Raw genomic sequence first — 9,819 nt, 5'->3', positions numbered from 1 at the left:
AGTGAAAAATAGAACATTTATTGAGTGACTCCTGCATGCCTTGCATTCATTATTTTCTTTATTCCTCATAAAAACTCTATTAGGTAGTTATTCCTAGGCCCATTTTGAAGGGGAGGAATACAGGGTTGAAAGAAGTTAAGGAACTTGTAAGTATTTCAAATTCTGCTTTTGAAAAAATATGCAAATAAAAGACAATAGGATTAAAGCTAATTGAATGCCTGCAATGCCTGTGGTATGCTGGGCATTACACTCTATAAGTATTGCATTTACTCTACGTAGTATTTCCCCAAATGTATGTATTATTATCCTTAAGTTACATAGAAGGACTATAAGACTCAGAAAGGTTAAGTAAATTCTTCTAGATCACTCAGTTTGTAGTAGTGGAGTAAGAATTGTAAATCTGCATCTTTCTGGTTTCAAAACCGAAGTTTTCTTCACCACATCAAATGGTCTGTGCGAGGTTAGCGGAACGAGGGAGAACTTCAAGAGACAAGGCCAGATCATGATGAACCCTGTGGGCGGTGAGAGGCCATTGAAAGATTTTGGCAGAGGAACATCAGATTTGTTTTTCAGAAAGAGCAGACTGGTAGCAGTTAAGAAGAATGATTATATCTTAAAGAGTTGTATAAATTACAACCACGGTGCTACTTTCTTTCTTGACTCACAGGCATCACCAAGATGAAGGTCATGAACAAGATGCTTAGTCTGCCCTCTCTCTTTTTGGGACTTAGATTCTGTACTTTCCCTTTTTTCCAGGGTAGCTGACTCAGGCCCTGGTCCTACCCAGTCTTGAGTCGAGGTTCCCAGCTTTTATGAGATGCCTGCTACAGACCTACACCCTTTCCTGTGTGTACTTGTTCTATTTCATATCTTCTTTCCACATTTATTATATATATTATCATCTAGATTTGACTATGGGTGATAGTCTCAAAGCGACGTTGTAAGAGAGGTATCTTTTGTGTGTTTTAACTAATGTAATAAGGTGGAATACGTGGTTGTTTGTTGGAATTATCAATGCTATATTATTTATCTAGCAGTGTCTCATATTGATTGAAAACTTGGGCTCTATACAGGAACTGCCTGGGAGTAAGAATTCTGCCAAGCTACTTACTAGCTGTTAAGCACTTTGCTCAAAGTGATTTAGTTTAGTAAATAATTGAAACACAGTACAAAGAACATCCTAGGCCACATGCTATATGTTTCACATATCACATTGCATTTAATAAGAACATAGCAGATCTTCATAGATACAGGCTTTATGTATTTACTCGTCACTTCATGAGAATATGATGAACCTGGAAGTGGGTATTATTTCCCAAGGTTGACCTCTTTGTGCATTACTTTCCTTATCTTTATAAGGATAGTAGTAGTAAGTATGTCTTAGGATTATTAAAAAGATTAAATGAATTAATCTATTACTATGTGCTAGGCACATAGTAAGCCCTCCATCAATACTAACAATTACCTGATGAATCAAGGAATGATTCAAAATAAAAGCTCGTGGCCTTTGAGACACAAGGATAAGGTATGAAAGGGAAAAAAAAGAAAGAAAAAAATTCAGCAGGGAGAAACCAGAACCATTTTTTTTCCAGCTGGTTTATTAGATTAAAGTACAGCAAGCTGACGAGCTGCAAAACTTGTGCTGTGTATCTATGACCACAAGTACAGAAATAGCACCAGTTTTTAGATTTAAACATCCTTGATAATTTATTGAAAAATCTTATAAAATGAATACTTTAAGCAATTACATGTTCACTGATTAAACCACAGAAACTAAACTTTAATGAAAGAAAATCAGCTTAACTCTTAAGTGTACCAATCTAATGGAATCCAAGTCAGAAAATGCTAAATTTAAATTCTGTGAAACTGAAAAATAAGCAGATGAAATTGCCTGTAAATATCAATTGGATGTCATTTTGATTTTTAACCAGTTTTATACATGTAAATAACATGCATTTGCATAAAGAGAATATTAGTTAGATTAAAATGCAACCTTATCAAGAAAAACTTATAGGAAAAAAATCTGTAGAAAGAAAAAGGGACAGTGCTCATCAAATCAGACAGAGCTGAATATATGAGTGTCCTGAGCTCTCAGACGTGGTATTCCTCTCATTAAATGTCAGAATAATTGTCAAATTTTCCTCTACTAAACATTAAAATGATTCTTGACAAATGTGAGTGGCCATGCTGATCAGTTTTCCCATGCTGAGGCATGGTCCAGTGAGAGTTCTGTTTAAACTGGCCTTTTTTCTCTGTAATAGATTATTGGGTCAAAAATACCAAATCATTCTGCCTTCACTCTTCTGAGTATTCAAGAGCTATTCAACTCCTGATATATTGGTAACTTTAATTTCTTTATTCATTGGGTGTTCGTTCAAGGAAGGAATTTCAGAGATAAATTTCAAACTATATTTTCTAACTACTGAGGAAAATGTAAGTTAATTTTCTTATTTCAAATTATTTTCTTCATGTGTCTGGATTTCTATGCTGCTTTTGTACTTGGAGTTTTTTTTTAATGTTTTTTTATTATATTATGTTAGTCACCATGCAGTACATCCCTGGTTTCTGATGTAAAGTTCGATGATTCATTAGTTGCGTATAATACCCAGTGCACCATGCAATATGTGCCCTCCTTACTACCCATCACCAGTCTATCCCATTCCCCCACCCCTCTCCCCTCCGAAGCCCTCAGTTTGTTTCTCAGAGTCCATAGTCTCTCATGCTTCATTCCCCCTTCTGATTACCCCCCCTTTCTTTATCCCTTTCTTCCCCTACCTATCTTCCTAATTCTTATGTTCCATAGATGAGAGAAATCATATGATAATTGTCTTTCTCTGCTTGACTTATTTCACTTAGCATTATCTCCTCCAGTGCCGTCCATGTTGCAGCAAATGTTGAGAATTCGTTCTTTCTGATAGCTGAGTAATATTCCATTGTATATATGGACCACAGCTTCTTAATCCAGTCATCTGTTGAAGGGCATCTCGGCTCCTTCCATGATTTGGCTATTGTGGACAATGCAGCTATGAACATTGGGGTGCATATGGCCCTTCTCTTTACTACGTCTGTATCTTTGGGGTAAACACCCAGTAGTGCAATGGCTGGGTCATAGGGTAGTTCAATTTTTAACTTTTTAAGGGACCTCCACACTGTTTTCCAGAGTGGCTGTACCAACTTGCATTCCCACCAACAATGTAGGAGGGATCCCCTTTCTCCACATCCTCTCCAACAATTGTTGTTTCTTGCCTTGTCTATCTTTGCCATTCTAACTGGCGTAAGGTGGTATCTCAGTGTGGTTTTGATTTGAATTTCCCTGATGGCTAATGATTTTGAACATTTTTTCATGTGTCTGTTAGCCATTTGTATGTCATCATTGGAAAAGTGTCTGTTCATATCTTCTGCCCATTTTGTGATTTGTTTATTTGTTTCTTGCGTATTGAGTTTGAGAAGTTCTTTGTAGGTCTTGGATGCCAGTCTTTTATCTGTAGCATCAGTTGCAAATATATTCTTCCATTCCGTGGGCTGCCTCTTAGTTTTTTTGACTGTTTCCTTGGCTGTGCAGAAGCTTTTGATCTTGATGAAGTCCCACAAGTTCATTTTATCTTTTGTTTCTCTTGCCTTTGGAGATGTGTCATGAAAAAGGTTGCTTTGGCCGATGTTGTAGAGGTTGCTGCCTATGTTCTCCTCTAGGATTTTGATGGATTCCTGTCTCACATCAAGGTCTTTCATTCATTTGGAGTTTATCTTTTTGTATGGTGTGAGAGAGTGGTCAAGTTTCATTCTTTTGCATGTAGTTTTTTCTCAAATACATATAATCAATTTGGGGAAGGATGAAGCCCCAGAGTTTTAAACATGACTGGTTATGGGTTGGAGATAGTATAAATAAGGAGATGGTTCTTTCTGCTAATACTAAACAATAAAGAAATGAAAAAGGATTCAGAAGAGTCATAGTGAGGAATTAACCCCTCTATCCCCAGCCAGGTAATGTTTGGGAGTCAATAAAAAACTAGAGATGGTTTCTATTGTTTTGCCTTTTTCTCTAGAACCAACAGGCATCTGTTTGGAGTTGGTGGTGGAAGGTGGGTGTGTGAGTCTGTGTGTGTGTGTGTGTGTGTGTGTGTGTGTATGCGTGCATATGCATGTGTAAGAAAACCAAGGTAGGAGCTGAAGTAAGGGTTGTATGGGGCCTTTCTTTGTGAAGGTTTAATTTTTGAGATGTTGTTTGTGAGGTGCATTGGACACTCAAGAGGAACTCTTAAGTTTGCTGGATTTTATTTTATTTTGTTTTATTTTTTTAAAGATTTTATTTATGTATTTGGGATAGAGAGAGTACAAGCCAAGGGACAGAGGGAGAGGGAGAATCATCTCCCCACTGAGCAGGGAGCCAGACTCAGGGTTCCGTCCCAGGACCTTGGGATCATGACCTGAGCCAAAGCGAGATGCTTAACTCACTGAGCCACCCAGGCACCCCAGTTTGCTGGAATTTTAATATTGTTTCTGCCTGTTTTTATTCCCTTCTGAAATTCCACTAATTCCTCAGGAACTTTGCCGGAGTATGTGCAGCCTGGTTAGTTATTCTTGTGGATTCAGAAAGGCTAGTGTGGCAAAAGGAAGGGAGATCCATTTTATGTCTTCCTCTCCCAGGAATGCTCTGCGTTGAGGATGGAGGTCTAGCAGTGAAGGGCATCCCACAGAGAAGCCGTCAGGGAAGGAGCAGCTCCTGGGGAGGACATGGTAGTAAGAACGGGCTGTGATTGCAGCCATAGGACAGACACCACCATTTTCCTGAAGGAGGTAGCAACCCCAGGGAACTTCTGGTTTCCTTATAAATACTTTAGTTCTTGACCTGCTGCTGGTTGCTGGACAACACATCTCCTCCCCCATTTCCTTATAGGCTTCTTAAGAAACATCTTACCTCTATGTGACATCTCTTCCTCTTCTTTTATCTTTCTGGATTGTCCTCAATGTTCATTTAGAGATAACATAAATTTTCATGTTAAAAAAATTCTATTTGCAAACATCAGCTTCTCAGTGAGACCTTCCCTGGACACTTTATTCATAATTGCTCCCTCTCCTCTACCAATATTCCTTATCCCCCTTTCCTGATATATTTGTTCCATTGCATTTATTGCCATTCTTGTGCATTATATATGTTACTTGCTGATCTATTTCTCCATATTAAAAAAAAAGCTCCATGATGGCAGAGATTTTATCTTTTTTGCTCACTCCTGTATATTTCCAATGTCTAGAACAATGTCCTGTTCTAGTGGTCATGCAACGAGTATCTGAGGAATGTTGATGCAGATGACAAATGAAAGTCCCCTGTTCCCTTTTGTTTATGCGCAAAGTGTTCAGGTGAGTCCCAGTCTCACAGGGATAACTCCTTGAAAGTTGGTTTGAGCCATCCAATCCAATGGTGACGGTCATATTCTTCACAGGCTCAGTTTTTGCACCATAGTTTCCTTTAGCAAACTCTGCTTTCTGTGTTACTGTGGCTCCTTTGGTCTTTCAGGAGCCTCTCACCTGCTCAGATACCTACTAGTACTTGCTGAACATAATGTGTTAGTACAACCATTCGAGCTCTTCTGGCTTCCCCTTCATGGTCTCAGTCAGAGGTGTTGCTCCTTGAACCACTGATAGGTCTGACCTCCTGGGGCTTTTTCTGCTTGTCTTCACCAATGTTGTCTTCACCATCATCTTTGCCACCTCCCTCATCAAAGCTCTTCCTCCTTCCCAGGGTTAATGGATGCTTCCCTGATTCAGATGTTTGGAAACAAACAAAAAGTCCAAGCAAAAAACTGTTCCTAGAAGGGCATGCACCTGGATTCTATATGCTCCCACTCTCGTTATGAAATCCTTGGGAACTGAGAAAACAGAAAGTCCAAACCGCCAGGGCCATTAACAGTTCCTTGCCTGCCTGTGGGTTTGTTTATGGCACAGCAGCACAGACTGCCTCCCTTGGCTTCCCAGTGCTCTCTCTGACCCCTCTGGCCCTTTGCCTCCTACTGCAAATCTTGTGCTTGGAACTGTTTCTGGCTCTATGCTTGATCTCAGGGCTAGATGTTTTGGGCCATCTGGTCTGGAATTAGGACTCTGAGTCCCCTTTGGCCACAGCCTCCAGCTAGCCCTGACTATTGTTCTCCAAGACGCTGCTACTCTTGGAGCTCAGGACGTTCAACCCAAAGGGTTTCTGTTCCAGCCTTTCAGTCCTTGTTGAGATGGCTGATTTCAACTAGGGCGGAATAGAAATGGACAATGAGAAATCAAACACCTTAATCTGTGTGTCCTGGAGCACTGGATCTGCTGATGGCAGAAACAGAGTTAACTGCAAGAAAATTTAGACAACCACTCTGCAGACTTCTAATATTCACCGCCAGCATCGCCCTAGACCAACTCTCAGCAGCTGAGAAATCTTCCCTTCTCCAATTAAAGCACACGCACGTTGCCTAACAAACTCTGCCTTTTCTTGTCCGGGGCAACAGTTGACTCCCTCACAGATTACAGGGTTGAGATAGCCCAGGGGGCTTTCTTTGGGACTTTAAATGTCCTTGGAATAAGGCATTGCTCACAGCTCAGCTCTTCTCCCAGGGGCTCTCAACCTTGGGGCACAGGGCACATATCTGGTATCAAGAGCAGACTAAGGGTAAGGAGGAATGTTACATCTTTCAATCAAACAGCAGCTCTCAGGCCAGGTTGGGGCTGGGGGAAGTGGGTGAGGGTTACTCACATATCATATGCCCACTTGGGAGTCTTGATGTCATCAGGTCTGTGATGGCAATAATCCCTTATCTTTGTACATATGGAAACAAATGCGGTATCTTGCACAGTTATTTGATTTTAAAATAGTTGTAAGGAAACATTTATTGAGCACCTACTATGTATATATACATCACTGAGCTGGGAGATAGAAGTGCTGAAGTTTATAATGAACAAATTCTATTCCCTGCTTTCCAAAGAGTTTCCTGTTTTGTGGGGGAGACAGATAAGCACAGAAATAATACAAAAGGGTAAAAAAGGGGGCATGGAAGTGATGAGTGTGGAGGCTGAGAATGGAAGTAGCCAGCAAAAGTTTCTAATTTTGAGCATTAGTGTCACAGTGCATGTGGCTTTTATTTCTTTTGCAAAAGGAAGAATAAAAATTCTGTGATCTTTTTTTATAAGACTATTAAGCTAAACTACTTCCAGCAACTTAGAGAAATTTGGTTATTCATGAGAATAACACCTTTTCTAAAAGAAATAAAGTTAATTTTCTACTCTTCTGCAAAGGAGGTCATTAATTATACATTTTAAATTTCATCAATTTCAGTTAGATGAGACTAACATTTTAACTAGATGTCAAGGAAGACATAAGATATTAAGTTAAATACACTGGATGACAATAAATGGTTATTAAGGAACATAATTCTGTTACTTTCATAATTTTCTCACTTGGGTATCTAATTGAAGGCCTGAGTTTCACATTTAGGCAGATAAGTCAATGTATAGCAATTCAGTGAGTGTTAAACAAAAGCTTCTAAACCATTGAGTCATTTCCAAATTAAGGACAGATGGATGGCATTTTTTTTAAGCACTTAAAAAAACAAAATCAACAAAACACTGGCATCCACGGTAGTAACCGTCTATCTGCAAAAGAATCAACATACCTCTTATCCTGCTCCCACTAGGAATTTACTATTTTTGAGATAGGAACTTTATCTTAAAAAAATTTAATGCATTGGATTCTGTGTTTTGGTGACTCTCATTGCCAACAAATGTAGAAAAAGAAGGAAGGAAAAGCTAAGAGCACTTGCTGTTTGGCATGCTTGGTGATTTTCCCAGGTTGCTCTTCTGTGTTCATCTTCTAATGTTTTTTAAAAATTGCCCTGTTTGGACAGCCCCCTATCAGGAGAAACAGGGGAAGTAACACCACACTGTCTCTGAAGCTGCATGGGGGAGCCAGAGCCATCTTTCATTTTTTCACATTGTCTTCTGCTTGCTTGGCCCAGATTCACAAACGGAGAGTTGTTTCTTTTGAAAATTCTTTTTTCTTAAGGAATCCAATGAGATATATTAATGAATTTTGTTTTTATTAAACCAGTGGGGAGGGGGGTATTCACGTTCCAATGAAGATTTGAATTAATTTCTAGAGTAGAGTTTGGGGATTAAAAAGTTCCTTTAAACCCTTTGAATGCACACATCTGCAGTGACATTTGGATAGTTGAGACAGCTGTGTGATGAAAGATTGAACATGTGGCTTGCATCTGTTTGACCCTGCTTTCTTGTCCTATGATGTATTCCATAAGTACAGTCAAGCAGTAAGACTCTAAGGGAAGTGAGAAGTGGGGTGAACCATGGCACCCAGAAGTAAGGAGGGTAAATCAGACCCATCTTTGATTTGGGTCCTGCGTGGAGACTCAGGCTGGCCATACATATTTTCCCTAGATTTTTGCATGTCACTGTTTTTGTATTTGCTCAGTCTCCAGTTGGTTTGGTCTGTCCCTGTTAGATTTTGAGCTCCTCAAGAGGTATGGTTCTTATCTTCTGCTTCCTGTTTCCTACTGCAGAATCTATTCCAGTACTTCACACATACTGTCAATTTAATAGATAATTATGAACAGACTGATCTTTTCCTTCCCAGGAACGGACTGAAATTGTATTCCTTTTCCTTTTGTCCTTTTTTTCTTGTTTGCTTCATGTCGCTCTATGCAAAATCAGTGACCTTAATCTGCAGTGTGGTGCATAAAGGAAAGAGATCACTAGAGTTGACACAAATTTGAAACAGCAAAGAAATGGGTCATCCAAACTGAAGTCAACAATGTGAAGACTTTATGCATAAAAGAAGCCCCTGTTTTGTAAGTGGTCACTTACTATTAGTAACTGTCATTTATTTTTTGTTTCCAACTATTATGGACTTGATTTTCTTCAGAGTGGCTTTGAAAGACCCCTAAGAGCAAACTCATCATTTAACAATGCTTATTTATTCACGGTTTTGCCCTCTTTTCAATGTGATGTACAGGCATTAAACTGGAAGATTCCTGTTAAATGTGGTTGGAGCCAAGGAGATAAATTCCCAGTGCAATGAAGGGGTAAAAAAAAAAAAAGAAAGAAGAAAGAAAAAGACTCTTCAGTATTCTTTAAGAGGAAGAGGCAATTACAATTTTGTAGGTTTGGGAGAGTTCCCCTTCTTTTCCTTTTTCATTCTGTCATCATTTTTGCTTTATTAGAAAACAAGTACCATCTGTTTTTTATATGAAAAGGTTTCTTAATTGTGTTTATATGCAAGCCAATAATTCCAAGCAACATGATTAATATAAAGCAATAAATAAATGACTTCAAGAAAATACTTACAAAGGCCACTACCCTTGAAGTTTCCAGTTTTTCTCACATACTCAAGCTTCTTGGGTAAAATCCTTGATTTCCCAATTGTTACAAATTTTTATTGCAATTATTGCTGAAAAAGGAAGGTCAGTAGGAGTAAATTTAATCACTGCACAAAAGAGAGCATTTGTAGCAGCTACCTGAGCTATGGCTTATCTTTCTGAGGGCAATTGGATAAATCTAGAGCCCAAGAAACTAGTATTTAAAACCCCTTTTTAGCCATGTCCTCACAGGAAAAGCCTGTCTAGACAACAAGGTCTATTAGGTCAGGAAAAAGTCAGACTTTTCAGCTTGATAGAGATTTTCCCACATAATTATAATGTAATATGGAGTCTAGAAATACTTATTCCAATACATAAAATAGTTAAGATAATCCCACTGACTCTCGCTGGCTGAATGTTTCAGTTCAACTCTTTGTTAGATGGTCCCTGTTGATTACTTCATTTGAAGATGCTTTTCCTA

This window comes from Ailuropoda melanoleuca, chromosome 2, assembly GCF_002007445.2.
Source record: "Ailuropoda melanoleuca isolate Jingjing chromosome 2, ASM200744v2, whole genome shotgun sequence".
NCBI classification, from domain to species: Eukaryota; Metazoa; Chordata; class Mammalia; order Carnivora; family Ursidae; genus Ailuropoda; species Ailuropoda melanoleuca.
Note: the sequence above shows the minus strand (reverse complement) of the source record.